This window comes from Armigeres subalbatus, chromosome 2 (assembly GCF_024139115.2).
Source record: "Armigeres subalbatus isolate Guangzhou_Male chromosome 2, GZ_Asu_2, whole genome shotgun sequence".
NCBI classification, from domain to species: domain Eukaryota; kingdom Metazoa; phylum Arthropoda; class Insecta; order Diptera; family Culicidae; genus Armigeres; species Armigeres subalbatus.
The window spans coordinates 161,682,827-161,702,406 of record NC_085140.1 but is presented as its reverse complement, the minus strand read 5'-3'; the positions used below and the strand labels follow the sequence as shown (position 1 = coordinate 161,702,406).

The window sequence follows — 19,580 nt, the reverse complement described above, 5'->3', positions numbered from 1 at the left end:
CAAATATCCTAAAACTTTGATGGAATTTTGACATTTTCATCAGTACAGATCATTAAGCATATTTATGGCTTTGTGCTGTGAAAAAACGAAAGCGGTCATTGTTATGAAAAGTTGTTCAAATTTTGCGTGGCCAATAAAAAAATCTTTGGGAAGGTCAAAACATACAAACCGCCCTGCAGAATAAATAAGGTTGTCAATCCAAAAAATAACTCACCACATAAAGGTCTATATTAAAAAATACGCTAGAACAAAACTACTTTAGTTCTCGATAAAACAGGGGTGATCAAGTCTCCCCGGGGATCAAGTCTACCCACCTTCCCCTACGGCCAGTACGTTTCACATTCAGATAGGTTCACTTGCAATTAGCGGCAGTACGTTTGGGAAAACATTCTGAAATTCGAATCATGTCTAACAATTGGAAATGACGCCGATTCTTATGTTTCAATATTTCAGGTTCCTCATCGAAATGCTTCAAGTACTATTGATGCTTTTACCGGGATGTAACATGTGCTCCTAGAACATGAATCGTCTGAGTTCTCATGCGCTTCCAAATTAAACTGTTGGAATCCTCACGGGCTTACGATTTTTTTTTACATACATACTTTGAAGGACACACACAGGCTATCACAAACTCTAATTGTCCAAAGGATTAACGAAATTATTTTTTAGCACCCGGTAATATCTTTCAACTTTCAACCATATTTAGTCACTGCAAGATTGCCTGCCGAAGAAACTTTGTAAAAGATAATCGTTTTGGAATAGGTGCTAAAAGAAAGAGCGAGACGTTCTTCACGCGTTTTTGTAGAAAAAAAATGTGCGATGGAAAAATATCATCTGGGAATTCCGGAATACTCGTACGAAAAAGACAACAATGGAAAATCGTTTACCGTCTCGCATAAAATGTCCACGACACGGCTCTGCCATACATGTGGATGCTGTTTTGTCTTTCATATCTTGTGCCGTGACCATTTTTTCATGTTTATGTCAATCAACATAATCGATTTTGTCGTTTTGTTAGGAAACAGTTTCAGAAGAAACCGAAAGAACTGTTCCTATTATTCTAATGTTCTGTTTGTGACCGCATCTTTGTCGTTTTCTTGGTAACATCAATGGGCTGCCTTTCTGCCTTTCTCGTCTAGAGAAGTTGTATAGAAAAGCTATACTTTCATATAAAACAACAAGATTTTTATATGTAACAATTTCAACCAGTCAATTTGTATTATCAATTTAGCTTCGAAGACATCCTTCGAAAATAGGGCAACCGGTTACATTCGACGGGATTTGATTGCAAATTATAACGAAAACCAAGTATTCAACCACAACAGATGGTGTCTTAGCTTACTACGAAAAAGCCACCATAACTACTAGGTGGATAAATCGGGGCTTTTCCGGTATCTATTTGGCCGCCTTCCTTGGGGCACACATCCAATCATCATTATTGAAACAACCTTGCAATGCTTTCAGAAAGCTATCCCCCAAAGATTATGAGTAATGCGATTACCTTCGCCGAATGGGCAGGAAACAATCTCGTTAGGTCGCAAATGGTTTCCAGTTTGTTTATGAGTGGTAGGTACTTGTTCGAGTCAATGTGTTATGAAAATACCTTCTTTCGTCGGTATTATACAAATATCGTTTAGGTGGAGCCTTTTGTGCCCCCGAAAAAAGACTGTTTAATGAGTTTGTTATTTCACTACTGATAAGTGGACAGATACCATGCGAGTTCTGTTAAGTATTGAATTTGTTAAATGTGTTTGATTTCAATCCCAAGCCTATGATTTGCAACAACCATAAAAATGGGTTGATAATTTCCACAGGGGGAAATTCTACAATGGACATTTTTAATTTTCTAACCCAAGGGGTAACCAACTCTAAACTTTACAATAATATTAGTCATTGTCCGGCAATAGTATTTTGAAAGTCTAGTATCCATGATTTTTGTCAAACAAAGAAACGGTTGCCAGCTCGGTTATTATGGATGGCGTTTGTCAGTTAGTTGATGAAACACAGTGCTCCCCGTATTGGAAACACCTGATTTCTACCTTCTATAGATTCTGGAAAACTTTTGAACCGCATTTTATATTTCTAATGCCATCAAACCAAAACGTGGGCCCCAAATATTGCTCAAAAAGTATTAGTAACAGAAATAGTTTTTTTTTGTATTTTTTTTTAATTTAAAAGAGACAAAAATCATGTGTTGCATAAAACTGGGTGGACTAATTGTATTGATTTTTCCAATGAATTATTGGCAGTGGCTGATTTTCTACTCGCCGCTGCCACATCCAGGCGCTATAGTATATGCGCAAAATAGCCAGCAAGAGTTAACCGCCAGAAATTTGTATGGCGAAAGACATCTAACGTGGGTTTTCTCAAAATTAGGAACTTTTCATGAAAAACTATTTGGTACAGGTTATGAAGGATGGTGTCCGCTACTACGCCTACCAAATATTTTTTCGCTGAAGGTGCTTAATTTTGAGAAATCGAACCTTAGATGCCTTTCGCCATACTGATTTCAGAAAGTTAACTCCTAGTGTGCCGCTGTAAGCACGCTCAAAGCAGGCGATTCATTGGGGCTCTTCGATTAATTTACCATAGATACGATGTAGATTTTTGCTAGTATTTACCTATTAGTATTTTTGAATATTGTGCCTTGCAATAAAATGACAACTTTCGTGACCATTTTCCAAGGCTCTCCTAGATGTGTAAAATATATCCGAAGTGCAAATAGCACGTGCTATCAAAGCATTCACCGCCAGAATCCACTACGTGACGACAACATTTTCAAAAATATCAAATTAGCTTTTTTTCTGGAGGTGTATATTTTCTGAAGGCGACTATCTGACGCTTGTTTTTCGTTGCAACTAAAAGTAAGCGGAGGAATACTATCGATAGTTTAGGGTTGGTCTAACCCAAGCACGAAAAAATTGCTTATACATACTTGAGTGGTGATCACATCCAGCAAAAAACTTATATAATGAAATGGAAAGGTACGACTTCATTATCTTATCTGCACAACTCTTATCCTCTGACACCTTTCTCAGCAGCGTCTTTCTAATCGGATTGCGAACGTTTAAAATGTTAAAATCGTGCAATCGGATCCGAACCGAATCCTTGCGACAGCATCCTTTCGGGTAAGCAAATGTCCATCACTTGTTGTCAACCGGTACCCTATATCAGAAGTGTTTTGGCGATACCAGAATAGTTAACTGAAATGGAAACGACTTCTGCCAGTTCGTTACAATGGCTCAGTCATGTTTAATTGTCTCTGTCTTTGATCCAGCTCTAAAATGTCATTCAGGGGGACGTGCCGTAAATCCAATGCACAGTGACACATTGGGACGTTCAGTACCGCATAATCTTCTAATCTTTCCTATGTTATTCAACGCTTCTAGTGCTCAACCGACTCATAGACCCATCCAGATTTTCGGTATAATCGGTATAATGTAAAGAGACTTCTGAAAAAAAAAAAAAATTTCAATACGATAGTTTCGATGCAATTTTAAATTTTGTTAACCACCCATAAAAATCTGAATCTGACAACCGCTCATCATTCGATCAAGTAGCATTGAGCAAGTACATTTCGAAAGGCGAGTTCAGTAAATTGACATTATTTCATATGCGCAATTGGTAGGCAGAGACCCAATGTCGATTTCTATAATAAATTATGATCATGAGATTTAAAAAGTTATTTTTAAATTTTTAGTTCGATTAAATTTTCAAACATCACCACTGCACAATTCTCATCAAACTTCCATTCCCGGGACCTCATTCTCTAGTCTCTCTGTTTCGCAGAACAGGATTAAATTTGCTTCTTCTTGCTGTTGTTTCTATTTTCAGAACTAACTTTGCTCGAACAATCCAACGGCGATGCGATTTGGATTGCCAAGCCAAGCGTCAGTGGAACCGACTTCTGCAACACCGCCAGCTGCTGCTCCGGCTAGAGGTAAGTGTAATTATCTCACTAGAAAAGCAAAGTGCACCCGGTCAAATAACTTCAGAGACACCCGACGATGAATTGTAAATAGCCATTGGGATATCGTGATGTGAATCTAAAATAGTTTCCACAGTTAGTTGCTATTCAGGGAGGAAAACGGCTTAAAGTATTCACCCGAAGAGACCAGATGCCCTGAAGGGATTCCGATTTTCCACTTTTCCATCAGCTCCATTATTATTGAACAAAATTAATCCGCAACGTTGCCATCCCTTTTTTTCACGCCCTATTCTTTTTCTTTCCGTATATCTGAGAAAACCGATCGATACTAATTTATTGAAAGTAATTTAATCTATAATAGCGACGGGAGGAGGAAAACTCGATTGAAAGTAGAAACCGGTCGGCGAACAAAAACACTTCCCTTGCATTGTTGTTGATATGAAACCGTTCAATCAAAATCTTTGAAACCAACACAAAAAAATATTGAAAAGAAATTGATTTTTCTCCGTTTTGCACATTTCTCCACAAAACACATCTAGCTCGAACGTCGAAAAAAAGTATTAGGTTCCGAGAACGTCCAATTGACAAACGTGGGAAAAAGTCCTCCGTTCATCTTGAGCCCCTGTACACTGACGGGAGCTTTTTTGTGTAATCACATTTCCACTTGCATCATTTATCTCCTTCAGAGCGAGTGAGTTTCTCCAAGCCTCGGGATAAGGATATGAGTATCGCATCTCTTCCCGTCTCCAGAAATGAAAAACCACTGTGCCACGAAGCGCACTAAATGGTAATGACATTTTGGACGCTTCAATCTGTTGGTCGATTCATCAGAGCGCAAGGTAAGGTAGAAACATTATTTAAATATCAAACATCGAAACTGATAACATTTTCCATAAATCATGTGAGGATGGACGGGGGCGGAAGAAGTATGTTCTGAATAAATCTCATATTCAGAAGCGTCCATTTGAACCAATTGACTCAGCAAAAAGTAGAAAGCAGAAAATTCAGTTGCATATATAACTGAAGCTGGGTTGGAGAAAAGTTGAATAAAGTTGAGCTTAATAAGTTAACGTAGTTTATATTCATTTCAGTTCAAAATAACAACATATTGACCTTTCCCGTTAAAAATTGTGTCTCGTTTTATTGTTTGTTTTTGCCTATGTAAGATCAACTTTGCTGAACCACCCACTTTTTTTAGACCTTATATTATTTGAAAAAATCTCAAACCAAAAATTAAAATAGCTTTGCAGCGTGAACCGGCCTGAAGAATTGGCCAGACGTTGATAATATATCGAGCAAATGTTAGTGTTATTACGGCCGAATTTTGGAAGACCTTTTTAGTGATATGCGAGTTAGCAGAGTGACGAATTCACTCTAATAGATGATTGAGTTTCCAACCGGTTCGACGGAAATGATGCCTTAAGGACTTAACCGCCGGCTGCCACAGCCCGCCGAAGTTTGTGCTACGGGCAATTTAAACCTAAAGTGTTTATCATCATGCACACACAGTGGTGGACTATTCAAACATGGAGCTGTTGTGATTTGTGAACGAAAGCTTCTGCATGGCGGTGGATTTCTAGCCTAGCGGTACTGGAACGGTCCACAATCGTAACGTAACGTCGGAGTAACCCTCTATGAAAGCAAGTTCTTCATTAGCTGATCGAGATTACGAGCAGCGAAACAGCTTACGAAGGAGTTCACAACACTTTGTGCAACACCCAGGGCTGGATTTAGCCGGAAGGGGGCCCCGGGGCCGACAGCTTGTGGGGGTCCCAAAATGTACAGAAAAGGTTGGTTTTGGTAGATGAGATGTGTGACCATGTTGCTGGTTTGCAAAGTTGTAAAGGTTTTAAAACTGTTGGTTTTAAGCATTATCATTCACTTTTCTTTAATTTTCGATCTCAAAGTCATATTTTCATTTGCGAAAATTTCTCTCTGTTATTCTTTCGCTTCTTTTACATAAATAATGGATGGAACGAAAAGAAAAACATCAAGTTTTTATACATGATATTTGGAAGATTTTGTATCAAATTTATTTGGCAGCACTGGCGACCACCGGACTGCGAAATGGTGAGTTGACATCCGGGAAGGGGCGCCTAACATAGCTCTGGTCCTCACAAGTTCCAATACTCACGCTTCCACGGGTCTTCCGATGACAATTGACCGCCAGCTAAGGGTTGCGTACTTAGCTGGTAGTGCAGCCTGGGCACTGTTGTCCTTCTGACATCAGCTAGAGTGAGAGGGTGCATCCTGTGGGGTCTGCCTAGGATGTGGTGGGGTTCGACAGTGGGCTCTGCTGAACTTCTATAAAAAGCTGCATGTGTCCCCAAGCAGGCCCTATCAAAGCGACCGTGTGCCGCTCAAAGCGCACTAGCCTAGTCCTGGTGTTGGGTGGGACTTTAAACAAATTTGACCCGACCCGACCCGATGTCCACCAAAAACATCAATTTGTTCGAGAATCCGATAATGAAAGAATACGGACTGATTCTACGGCGACGACTCTTAGCGCGAAACAACGGACACGAATAGGAACATGGAACGTTTTAACCCTAGCCCAGCAGGGTAAATTGGCACAACTTGCCAATGAGGCACGCCGCATGAAGCTTGAGATCCTGGGACTAAGGGTATGCGATAAAACACTTTTTCCTGACGAAACGAAACGAAACGAAATTTAAAATGTCTGTGTTGATTCGAAACGAAACGAAACGAAATATATATTTCCTTTGAGACTTCGAAACGGTACGAAATCAACGTCCATTTAATTCGAATTTTTTCGAAACGAAACGAAATTTAAAATTCTTTTCCGCGGATTTTTTATTGAATTGATTTTACATTATGTAGGCAATTCTAATTTCATTTTCTCAAAGTCAAATGACCGCTTTGCGACCAATTGAATTATAGGAACATAATAAGCAGGCTGTGATAAATCGCCGTGTTCCCGTTTACCATTGGTCATAAAGTAATACCAAAGCATTTGTGCCGTCTTCAAAGAAATTCACTGTGGAGTGGGTGCTTCCGAATCTGATCAATTTTATATCAGTTCAGCTTTATATCAATAAGTATGTTTATAAAAATATGGGAATTGTGAGATTTTTTTTCTAATTTAAATTCTATTTAACTTTATTTCGCATTATTTCATTTAAGACTTATGTGATTAAGCTGAAGCATGCTTCATATTCATTTATCAGTGAGGTTTTAAGTATTGAGCTAAAAAAAACTATTTTCTCGCTAGACGAATCCTCTGCTCATTTTCAAAATGCACAAAGATAAGTCTTTCAGATTGCATTTCAGAAATGTGATCGCAAAGTTTTTACGGCAGCAGTTCCTATTGTAAATTAAATAAATTATAATATAATATAATATTTAGTTCATTTATTTATCTTCAGATAATTAGAATTAATTCATACAGTTTTCACCTTAACATATACATAGTTTTTACAAATTCAGAGCACTTTCTTTTAAATTCAATAATAGTTCTTGCATTTTTTATATCTAAAGGTAATTCATTAAAAATTCGTATTCCTCTATAATACATTGACTTTTGATTTGTCGTCATTGTGAATGGTACAACACGTAAATCGTCGTCAATTTGCCTAGTTCTATGCTGATGTAAATTTCGTCCTCTAACAATAATTTTTGTTTGACAGTTTGCCATTGTAGTGCATCCAACATAATATTGATTGGAATATATCTATTGCAATTCAAAATGAATCTCATAAACTTATTCTGCAATTTTTGTAGCCTTTTGAGATGCGTGTCGCCAACCAGAAACAAACAAACAAACTGACGAACAGTAATCCATATGCGGTTCGTTTGTTTTTTTGTTGGTTACAACCATTGATTTTGTTTTTTGTATAGTCAGTTTCAGCTTTTTAAATTTCAACCATTTAGTCAGTGTTACAATATCATCTTTCTTTTTTTCAACTGCTAACAAAGGATCTTTTTCACCAATAAATAATACCGTATCATCAGCAAAGAGATTAACATCGCAATACTTAATACATTGCTATATATCATTGATGTACAGAATGAAAAGCAATGGTCCTAAAACACTGCCCTGAGGTACTCCTAAAGGTACTAATTTGGGTGCTGAAGTTGCATCATTGTATTTACAAATTTGCGTCCGATTCGACAATTAGTTGCCAGGTATGAAGAAATATTTTTTCCTTTTTCATACAAAAAGTTGTACCAAAAGGCTACCAGGTGGGCTTCGTGCCCGTGCGGTTAGCGACGTCAATCGTCTAGACGCATGGGCTATGGAGTGTGGATTCGATTCCCGCCCCGGTAAGGAGGAAACTTTTCGTGATCGAAAAATTCTCCATCGGTCCACTGGGTGTTATATGTCCTGTCCGTTATCTAGGTGTTTAAGTGTTCAGTCTGTACGACCTCTGGTCGAAGACGGTGTTCCTGTCTTTTTCCTTCCAAATTCAACATTTTTATAAGAGGCTCGGAAACCCTTCAATTGAGTAAGAAACAGCTGCTCGAACAGTATGAGCCGGTTACGCCCTTACAGTCAATTTAGGATTAGGAGAGGAGAATTAGTTTGATACTCATTATTGATCATTAATTAACGGCTACGCAGTCTCATATGATTAAAACGAGTTTTTATTCGTCCGACGTTTCGACACGGGATTAGTGTCTTCTTCAGGGGAAGAATGATTTGTTCGTTCGTGTCGAAACGTCGGATGAATAAAAACTCGTTTTAATAATATGAGACTGCGTAGCCGTTAATTATTGATCCATGATTAAACCCCACAGTCGTTTCCCAAAAAAATTGGTAAAAATACTCATTATTATAAGATTATAAGAGGATTGCTCTGTTTCTCCGTAAGCGCCACGGGAAAGGAATCTTTGGTTTGTTGAAAAGGTAATTCATGTGAAGCCACCATGGTAAGCGACTAAATATTTACTGTAAACGAAATTATTTTGAAAACTCGAAGACGATAACCGTGGTACAAATCAATCCAACACAAAATCACGTGCTTCGTTTAATGTTATCCTTTGGGACTTCTTAACCCGTGAGCGGTACTTAGTCATGCGCTTAAATCTGGTTTGAGGCATAAGAGGTAAAGAAGTTGGCCTTTACTAAAAAAGAGGCGCACTAAAAATACTTCACAAGGACCTCGGGAATCCACGCCACGACTTTGCTTCTTTGACAAAGTTGTACTGATCTCATTCATATCTGATTACATTTACACTCTGACCCTAACGTCTTAAATATTGAGTCGGATAACTTTTGAAAAAAATGGGATAGAATAATATAAGAAATTTTTCGTTTTCTGTTGGACATTTCTAACAAAACATCGAAGATTTTTTTTAGAAGAAAACTGAATACGTATTTGTCGACTCAGAATGGAATTTTGTAGTAGGCGTTAATAGAAAAAAATGTATAACATAAAGTTTTGAAAACAGCTTTATGATTTTGTTCAGCGGCGCAGCCAAAATTTTTGATAATACATGACCTACGAGACAGTATGGTTTAAGTCTAAATTTGTTTCGAAATTCCGCGGAATTCCGTTAAATTTCGTTATGAGCTAGTTTTTTCAAGCGAAATTTTTGTAATTTTACGAAACGAAACGAAATCAATAAATCAGATTTCGCCATGCTCAAATTCGGCGAAATTCCGTGGAATTTCGTTTCGAACCACCTGAAACGAAATTTTTCGAAATACCGCATATGCTTACCTGGGACTGAGTGCAGTCCGTTGGCCAAACATTGGAGACCACAGAACGCCGTCGGGACAAGTTCTGCTATACTCTGGTTTACGAGGTGAACACGCTCCCCGGCATCGCGGAGTTGGCTTCCTACTAAGCGCTCAGGCACACTCTGCGCTTATGAAGTGGGAACCTATAAGTGAAAGGATAATCGTTTCCAGATTTATAACACGGGTCCGAAACCTTACTATAATCCAATGTTATGCACCAACCGATGCTGCCGATCTGCAAGACAAAGAGAACTTCCACAGTCAACTCAATGCCGTCGTAGATAGAATTCCGAAGGGTGATATCAAGATCTGTTTGGGCGACTTCAATGCGAAGATCGGATCCGACAACTCGAACCATGAGCGCATTTTGGGACGCCATGGTCTCGGAGAAATGAGCGAAAACGGAGAGCTGTTCGCAGAATTTTGTGGTAATAACGACATGGTGATCGGGGGATTGGAGGGAAGAGCGCCTCATCGACCGGTTCACAAGGTCACGTGGGTCTCCCGTGACGGCTTTACAGAAAATCAAATCGACCACATCTGCATCAGCCGAAAATGGAAACGGAGCCTTCTTGATGTACGGAATAAACGTAGTGCCGATATCGCGTCTGATCATCACCTCCTCATCGGCGAAATACGCCTGCGCATTGAGCGGATTCGTCGGCAGGAGGAAAGAGTTGGACGACGATTCAACACACGCCGACTGGAAGATACCACGGTGAAACGGTCCTTCGTTGAAGAACTGGAGACGCGTGTTGCAGATATTCCGGAAGGTGGCAGCGTGGAAGACGAATGGACCGCCATCAAGAATGCCTTCATCGCTACCAGCGAGAACAATCTGGGTGAACTACGCACCCAGAGAAAACAATGGATCACCGATGAGACCTGGAGGAAGATAGAGGAGCGAAGAGAAGCCAAAGTCGCGATAGAGCGATCGAAAACCAGAAGAGCCAAAGTCTTAGCCCGTCAACTATACGCGGCTCTTGAGAAGGAACTAAAACGCTCATGTCGACGGGATAAGCGAGCGTGGGCAGTCTTACTGGCCGACGAAGGAGAGAGAGCCGCCGCAACCGGGGACATTCGCCTTCTCTACGATATCTCACAACGCTTAAGCGGGGCGAAGATGAATGCAACGATCCCTGTGAAAGACGAGAATGATCAGTTATTGACCGACCCAACTGACCAGCTGAGACACGAGCACTTCTAACAACTTTTTCAAGTGCCAGCCAGGCCATCAACACCTCGGCATGATCTGCCTAGGATCCAACGTATAACACGCGTCAATACCGAAGCTCTATCACTGCTAGAGATTCAAACAGCCATCCAAAGCATGAAATCGAATAAAGCCCCAGAGGTCGACCGCATATCAGCCGAGATGCTCAAAGCTGACCCCATGACATCCGCTCAACTACTGCATCGTTTATTTCGTAATATCTGGGACACCGCAACTTTCCCGGTCGACTGGATGCAAGGTATCTTAGTGAAGGTGCCTAAAAAGGGTGACCTGACTGTATGCGATAACTGACGAGGCATTATGTTGCTGTGTACCGTTCTCAAAGTTCTGTGCAAAACTACCCTAGCCCGGATTCAGGAGAAGATCGATGCGACTCTCCGGCGGCAGCAAGCCGGATTCCGTGCCGGAAGATCCTGTGTGGATCATATTGTCACGCTCCGCATCATTCTGGAGCAGGTCAACGAATTCCAAGAGTCCCTTTACTTGGTATTCATTGACTACGAAAAAGCTTTCGACCGTCTCAATCACGAGAATATGTGGGGCGCCCTGAGACGCAAGGGGGTTCCTGAGAAAATCATCGGCCTCATCGAAGCACAGTACGAGGCCTTTTCGTGTAGAGTGCTGCACAATGGGGTCCTGTCCGACCCTATCCGGGTCGTAGCTGGTGTGAGGCAAGGATGTATTCTATCACCGTTCCTGTTCCTCGTCGTAATCGATGAGATTCTGGTAGATGCAATTGACCGTGAACCAAACCGCGGGCTGTTATGGCAGCCTATAACCATGGAGCACCTAAACGACTTCGAATTGGCTGATGACGTTGCACTCCTCGCGCAACGGCGCTCTGATATGCAGAGTAAGCTTAACGACCTTGCCGAGCGCTCCCCCTCGGCAGGTTTAGTCATCAACGTCAACAAAACCAAATCGTTGGATGTAAACACGGTGACTCCTTTCAGTTTCACAGTAGCCGAGCAACCAGTGGAGAATGTTGAAAGCTTCCAATATCTTGGTAACCAAATGGCGTCAGACGGCGGTACCAATATCGACATAGGCGTAAGGATCAAGAAAGCAAGGGCTGCCTTTGCGAGTTGAGGAATATCTGGAAAAACAGGCAGATAAGTGAACGCACCATAATACGAATTTTCAACTCTAACGTGAAATCTGTGCTGTTATACGTTAGCGAGACATGGTGTGTATCAGTGGAGAACACTCAACGGCTGCAGGTGTTCATCAACAGATGCCTGCGGTATATAATTCAGGGCCTGGTGGCCTCACAGCTGGATCTCAAACAACGAGCTCCATCGTCGTTGTCACCAGAGGCCGATAGCAACATAAATTCGGGATCGGAAGTGGGGCTGGGTCGGCCACGTCTTACGTAGGGGGGGAAACGAAATCTGTAAACAGGAATAAGACTGGAACTTAGCGAGGCACCGCAACAGAGGCAGACCCAGATGCTCATGGCGGCGAAGCCTCAATAAAGAAATAAAAGAAGTCTACCGAAATATAACCTGGCAACAGGTTGAAGCGATAGCCGGGCAACGCTCAGGACGGAGATCTTTCAAGTCGGCCCTTTGCACCACCGGAGGTGTACACTGCCGCTAACCGCAAGTCGAGCACATCTGTATATGGGCCTCCATATACAGATGTGCTCGACTTGCGGTTAGCGGCAGTACAGGATCCATAAGTGAGTAAAGTAAACTGGCGACCACCTCGTCTGAGCAACCGACTAAAAACAGCTGGTCCCAAGACGAATCAATCAGTGAGAAAATTTTGTAAATCGGTCCAACCGTTCCTGAGTTATAATGCCTCAAAGTTTTATATATAAATAGAGATTGTAAGATTTCAGTATAAAAATCTTCCGAACTTGTACATCTAAAACATTATACAGTTTCAAAACTGTAATAAAATCTGCCATCCGCTGGTCAGTTGGTAGGCTTCTACGGAGCTCAAACCAATGCTGTGGTATCGCTTAGTCTGACAAATCGTGAAAATCGGTCTGAATTAAAGGTTTAGCGAGCATTACAGCCGGGCAAGATTTTACCCCCTTATGGGACCATTTGGGTATAGAGGACTGGACGGAATGGACGGATTGGAACACCGGAACGAACTAACGACTTGGATGGACAGGACGGAATGGATGGGATGGACGGACTTGTTGGTCTTCCGTAGTGATTAAAGAACACTTTTTTTTTGTTTTACTTTCGTCCTCTACAAACTCTCTCTCAAAACTAATTTATTCAATGACCTCTGCCAATCGGCCGTTTCCCTCGGAAGATTGGTCCCGAGAACTGCCGTTAAGTGCGCAACAATTTCTATCCGGTTTCGATAGGACTTCGGAGAAGGAGAACCCAACCCAAAATTATTAGTGATTTAAACCACGTGCCGCATAGCCGGCGTCTGAGACGCCATCAGGACTAGCCTTGGCAGCCTCTGACTGACTAGGGCTGACTGTTCCGCGTGTCTGGCAATCTGGTAATATCGATGGATCCTGGTTTTGGCGTTAATTTCTGATCAAATCCTCTGATCGAGCCACCAAGCCACGAGAGTCGCCGTCGAAGCCACTCCACACTGTGGGTTTTTTGCAAAGTTGCAAGCCGCCATCGTATCACCGCCAAGCCACCTTCCGCTATCGTCTCACCGCCAAGTTGTGTCCTGCAACCGTATTACCACCGAGCCATCACCAGACGTCCTTTAACTTTGTTTGGCACCTATTCATCGCGAAGCCGCCCTCCTACGGCCGTGGCCCCCTCAAAAACACCCGGTCTACGACAAAGTCAGCAGCCGGCCTTCGAAACCTCTCCGTAATTCGGAGAGGAGCTACTTCAGTGAGCCTGAATAAAGTAATTGAGTTGACCGTAAGTAACCGTCCACAGATATGTTTCCGTACCTCGTAAGCTTCCCCAGTGTTATTACACCCTGAGACTCGGAGCCCAGAGAGGTCTTTTGTATCCTCCACGGGAGATGTCGTTGGCTCTAGACCAGCAGCCTGGGGTTTGATGTCGATTTTCCTCTGAAATCTGGCTCAGCGGTTCCGGGGTCAGAAAAAGGTCTTATAGTTTTTTTTTTATCAAATTGAAATTCTTAAACAAAAATAATATTCATTAAGTTAAATTTAATGGTACTTTGAATTATTTGTTGGTTTGTTTTTTCTTACTTGATTTTTTAATAAAACTTTTTAACTGCACTACTAAAATTTACTTCAACTTTGAAATCACAACTTAACGACTTGGCGGTCCAAAATGGAGAGAGCCCATCTTTTTTTCTTACCTGCCAAGAAACTTTCTTTTATTTCCATCTCTGTTATCAAGGGTTTCTGGGTTTTCTATTAATAACCATTCTCGTTCTTACAATTTTCCTCAATTCATTTGGTCATACTGGTTGGGGTTTCGTGTTTTTTCCCCTGTTTTCACCCACTCATTCCAAACTAAATTACTACTACTTATATATAATTGATTCGAGCACTCTTATTGCCTGTATCGTCCTGGCTAAATTGGTAGCTAAAGTTATTTTTTGAAACGACGCACTCGAATCTAATCTGCTCGTTTCAAGTTGATGATATGTGTCGATAAAAACCTAGTATGCTTTCATTACTTTGGGGTTGACCTGTATAAAAGCATAACTGTCCTATGTAGAAACGAAATCAAAATAGGACAGCCATTCTAGCAGCGGCTGTGTAATCGTTCGAGAGCGAGTGATCTTTGAGTAGCTATCTTTTTCGATCTTCCTAAAAGGTTTAGTATCGACGAGCACTTGAAAAAAGTAACTACGAACGGACCTGATTTCAAATGCGGCGAAAAAATGTTCTTCGAACGTTGTTACCGCTACGGAAAGAGTGGTAATGTTCCAGCAAGATTTCATAGAAACGAACAAGCTGCGCGTCAGTTGTTAGGTTGGCTTATATCCTTCTGGAGGCAACCAAGCAAAGCACGGTGTTCTGAGCGACAGCTTCTCATTGCACTAAGTTTTTCTTTATCGACATCGGACAAATCGGGCACCACTGTAGCTTAGTAAATTTCAGAAGTTAACCTCGACAAGAAAAAATATTTTATTACATTATTATTTTAATAAATATTTACTGTACCTACGTATCTGAACAAGCAAAAAGTCAATTTCACTGAGACCTCGGCAAAACTCCTCCCTTCGGGAAAATGAACAAAAAATGCTGAAATCCCAGCGAAAAAAAAAAATGTGCTCATGGAATGCCTTAAGAGGCAGAATGACATTTCCATACCGACGAGAAGATCGTTGAGGCCATTGGAACTGAGGGTTCACTAAGGCGTAATAGCACAAATCTGCCACATTGAGGGGAACCTGCCCCTTAGCCGATCGTTCTGATCCCCTAGCCATCAGAAAAGCAGCGTAAATAGAATTTCTGGACGGGGGATTTTTCGTAACCAATATTGACTGTAAAGCGGAATCTAGTAATGCTCGAGAACATTAATGGGAGTCGTAGACCTTGATGTGAATAATTCGGAAGTTTCCGACCAGAGATCGGTAGAAATGAGGCTGAAGGCATTGGCTTGATTTCGATGTCGATGATCGACGAGAATCTTCTGGTTGCGTCGATGAATTCGAGGCCAAATGAAATAAATGAGAGCAGTGCGATCGGCACTGATTGAATGAACGAACAATTGTCGATTGGTGTAGAGTTGCGTGATGTTTTTGTCATCATACTATGTAAAAATTTGCAATACTTTTTCGTGTAGATTCGGAAGAATGACCCGTGGAAATTAACATTTTCTATTGAAAGTCGAAAAAACTTCTCCATGGAAATAAGGAAAAATTGCTCGTGAAAATATGAAAGATTTTCCAGTGAAAGATCGGAACCTGTAGGAACTGGTGACCTAGAAATAAGCAATACCAGCACTGGCCGTGTCAGAATGCAAGTCAATTGAGGAATGGGTAGGAGAATGTTGACATGATACTCGCTCTGATAGAAGCCAACGAGTCATCAAAAGGAGCCTTTTTCAGCTGAAAAACTAGATTATTCAGCTAAAATTGTTTGTTGGGTAATTTGGTCGATGAAAAAACTTATAATTTTAATTAAAGGTTGCACAAAGCAGAACAAAATTTCAATTATCGGCCGATCGTTCTGCTTACTGAAGAAAACATGTCTGGACGCGATCTCCGATCGTTTTACGTCTAATACAAAACACGAACAAACCTGCACTGATTGTTTCACTTTCTAATTAGTTTGCTCGCCAGCACAGCAGAACCGGATATTTAAATAACCACGCGATCGTTCATAAAACACGAACAAACCTGCATTCAGGAAAATTTTCTATGTTGAAATTCCGAAGAATTCAACATGGAAAATCAGAAAAAATAGCCGCGAGAATTCGAAAGCATTTCCCGTCGAAGGTCGGAAAAACTACCCCATGAAAATTCGGAAGAATTTCTAATTCAAGCTCTGAATTTTTTTTTTCTTGGAAATTTGGAAGAATTTTCCGTGAAAATTCAGAAGAAACTATCGTTAAAATCCAAAGATTTTTTCCTGATAATTTGGAAGTTTTTTCCTTGGAAAATCAGAAGTTCCCGTGGTAAATCAGAGGAAATTATTTTCCGTAGAAAAGTCAGAACAATTAGCCGTGTAAATCCAAAGATTTTTACTTGCTAATTTGGAAGATTTTCTCGATGAAATTCGAAAGAATGTCCCATGAAAATTCGGGATAATTTCCCGTGGAAGTTTGAATGAATTTCCAAGGAAAATTTTTACAACATTTTGAACACTCTGTCATCATTTGAGCAATGCTGCTTTATATAACGGCGTCTTAAATTTGCTACAGCCAGCTTTGAACCAATGCAAAAGTATACAATTCAATCTAAACTGTGCAGATATTCACAATCCGCTGAACAGAAGGGTTGGTTGGTGGGTGGTGATCGCTTCAGGAACCAAACAAAGTGAATCCTTTCCGTTCGTTAGGAAGTTGTTACGCTGCACCGGCTATATATGAAACGGGTGAGTGACGACAGTATGTAAGTAGTCTGCGCTTCCCGGAGACACGAATCTCGGGGCAATGCAGCAAAATGCTCCACATGCAAGGGAAGCAGCACACATCGACTGCCAGAGCAATAACAAGCATCGATGTCTCCGGGACAGAGGGAAAAGTCCTTCACAAATGATGATGATGAGGGACGGAAGTTGAAGCTTTTTGTGCCGTCAATCAACGCATGTGGGGCGCTGGAGTACGGTTCGGGGGTTGCCACATGGTACGTTGCTGTGTAGTGTAGTCCGTGAAAGAACACGTCACTTACTGTATCGCAGGAAAAGGATTGAGTTGACTGCTCGACAGACGACCAAATAGAACGTGCCCTTTTTATCGGAGACCCTTTTCACGAGTGATAGATGAAACTTTTGCATTGTGCGATTCAAAAATAGATTGACTTCGAACGGGCACGTTCAATGATTTGTTGCGATGCGATGTATGGGGCTTGTGTGTATCCGTAATTTTATTGTGGGAACTATTACTCGATTGATTTAAATCCCTAATATAATCAAGATAATTAAGTTTGATAAAATTTACGACTCGGAATGTTTGCATACAATCAATTCAGTGTTTTAATCAGTACCATTTTTAAAACCTTCCTTAACATTTCTGTTTTTTTTTTCTCTGCCTACACAGTCTGTACATTAGAAAGATGAAAAGCCTACATGGAAATATTGTTTATCCTATATGTTAGTCTGAATTGAATTGAATAATTTATTCGTAAATGTGAATCATGAAGTAATTTAATAATTATTATATAAAGGAAGACTTTGTTTATAAAACTTATCAAAATCACAATTTGATATACTGGCTGACATGCTATGATATATCATCAATAGGATTTCTGTCTGTCCTCAGATGTGACATGTAAATATTTGCTTCTCCATGGTTAAACGGAAATGGTCCAAATTACACTACGATCCATATTTGGACCAACATGTTTCGTATTCCAACATGTGCATTATTAATAAAGTTATACAAAATAGTGTTTGAGTCTTGTCCCCTAGGGATTGGGATGAAAATCTTTTTCCAACACGACAGTTCATACCGGAACCAACTAGTAATCTACAACAATCCCCTATGGCAGATGCGACCCCGACAATTACGCCCTAGTCAACTATTCAAACCGACAGAATTGGCACATAATTGCGTGCTCACAATACTTCTTTGCGTGATAGAACGACGACACCACGGCAGAGTCAGAAGACACAGATTCTATCGTTTCCAACCGCATCCGTTGCTCACTTTCCTGAAACCCCCAAGAATCGCTTCCTCTTGCAGGCAGCAACGTGTCCCATCTATATGTGATGTTTATCTCCATACGCAAGGGACAAAGTTTTTCCTGCCATCCGAGGTGGTTTGTATCGTGTGCACGAAGTCAGTGTCAGACTGCTGTACAATCTGATACAATTGTTTCGAATGCACGAAGGATGAGCTTCCCACACAGGGCATCTACGTACGTCGCACAAGAATAAGTTCCTACCCACAATACATAGCGTACGAGAAGGATCACAAACGCTATAGGCCAACAGATGACAAGCCCTAGATAAGGAAACCACTCAGCTCTGTTGTTGTACCTGAATGATATTAAAGCATAGTCTATTTTTCCAACATCCCGGTTGCGACGGTTTAGCTTAACCCACTGCCAATTGGAGTTGAGGTCAATTTACCTGCCTGGACTCTGATTCGGGTTTCATTGTTTCGGCAAGAGGCCAAAATTTATCATAATGGGAAATCTACACAACCCCATCATCATCATCGTCATCATCACCGTCGCAGCGTTGTGGACACAAGTCGATTACCGTTTTTTGTGGTACCGAAGAATTGGAAACCAGACCGACAGTAGGGCACGCTTTAGCTAGTTTTCAGTGGTGTGGAAGTGAAGCTAAATCTGAACAATAGACTAGAGTTTAAATTGGTTATTTGCAGGAATAAAAGCATTTCGAAACATAGTTGATCTAAACTCCTAACTGGTTTTTCAATGTTATAATATTTTTTATCAATTTATAGTAAGGCCATCACAAATATTTAATTTAAATTATGTCCTACTGGTCTCCGAAAGGTCAATGGGGGGGGAGGTATAACAGAAAAAATAATTAAATGAAAAATTAAAAAACTCGGATTTGTTAAAAAAATGTTTTGAAAATCCTCAAAATTACCCAATTTTGTTTGTTGACCACCCCTCTCCCCAAAATATTAATTTTGGAAAAAAAAAAAACCGAGGGAGGACGTAATTGTTTTTAAATATTTGTATCGGCCTAAATCAAGAAAAACAAATGGGTTCTTAATTTACAATGTTATGTAATCTCATATGTACAGGGCCGGGTGTAGGGGGGGTCCGGGGGGGGCGTGGCCCCGGGCCCCCACACATCTTATGTATTAAAGCCAACCTTTTCTGTACATATTGGGGCCCCCACATACTGTCGGCCCCGGGGCCCCCTTCCGGCTTAATCCGCCCCTGCATATGTACGTTATGTGGAAGATATTGATTTGGAAAATGTATTGGAGGTAACCACTTTCCCTTCGATGGGACTCGAACCTAGTACTGTAGGGTCATGGGTTCGAGTCCCATCGAAGGGAAAGTGATTACCTCCAATAAATTTTCCAAATCAATATCTTCCATATAATGTACATATTCACATATGAGTTTTCATAACATTGTAAATTAACGTCCAAGTCGGGTGGTTTAATCCCCGGAAATAGCTTAGCTTAGCTTAGCTTAGACTGACT

The 19,580-nt window shown here is 40.9% G+C and overlaps 1 protein-coding gene across 2 annotated transcripts in view; it reads left to right on the top strand.

The window, feature by feature from the left end:
* The window catches only part of LOC134211100 (potassium voltage-gated channel protein Shal), a 641,586-nt gene that overhangs the window by 424,397 nt on the left and 197,609 nt on the right, over positions 1–19,580 (top strand). For both annotated transcript variants that reach the window (XM_062687713.1, XM_062687714.1), the window contains one exon: positions 3,835–3,940. The gene's annotated coding sequence lies outside the window, so the exon portion shown is untranslated. The remainder of the gene's footprint in view (positions 1–3,834; positions 3,941–19,580) is intronic.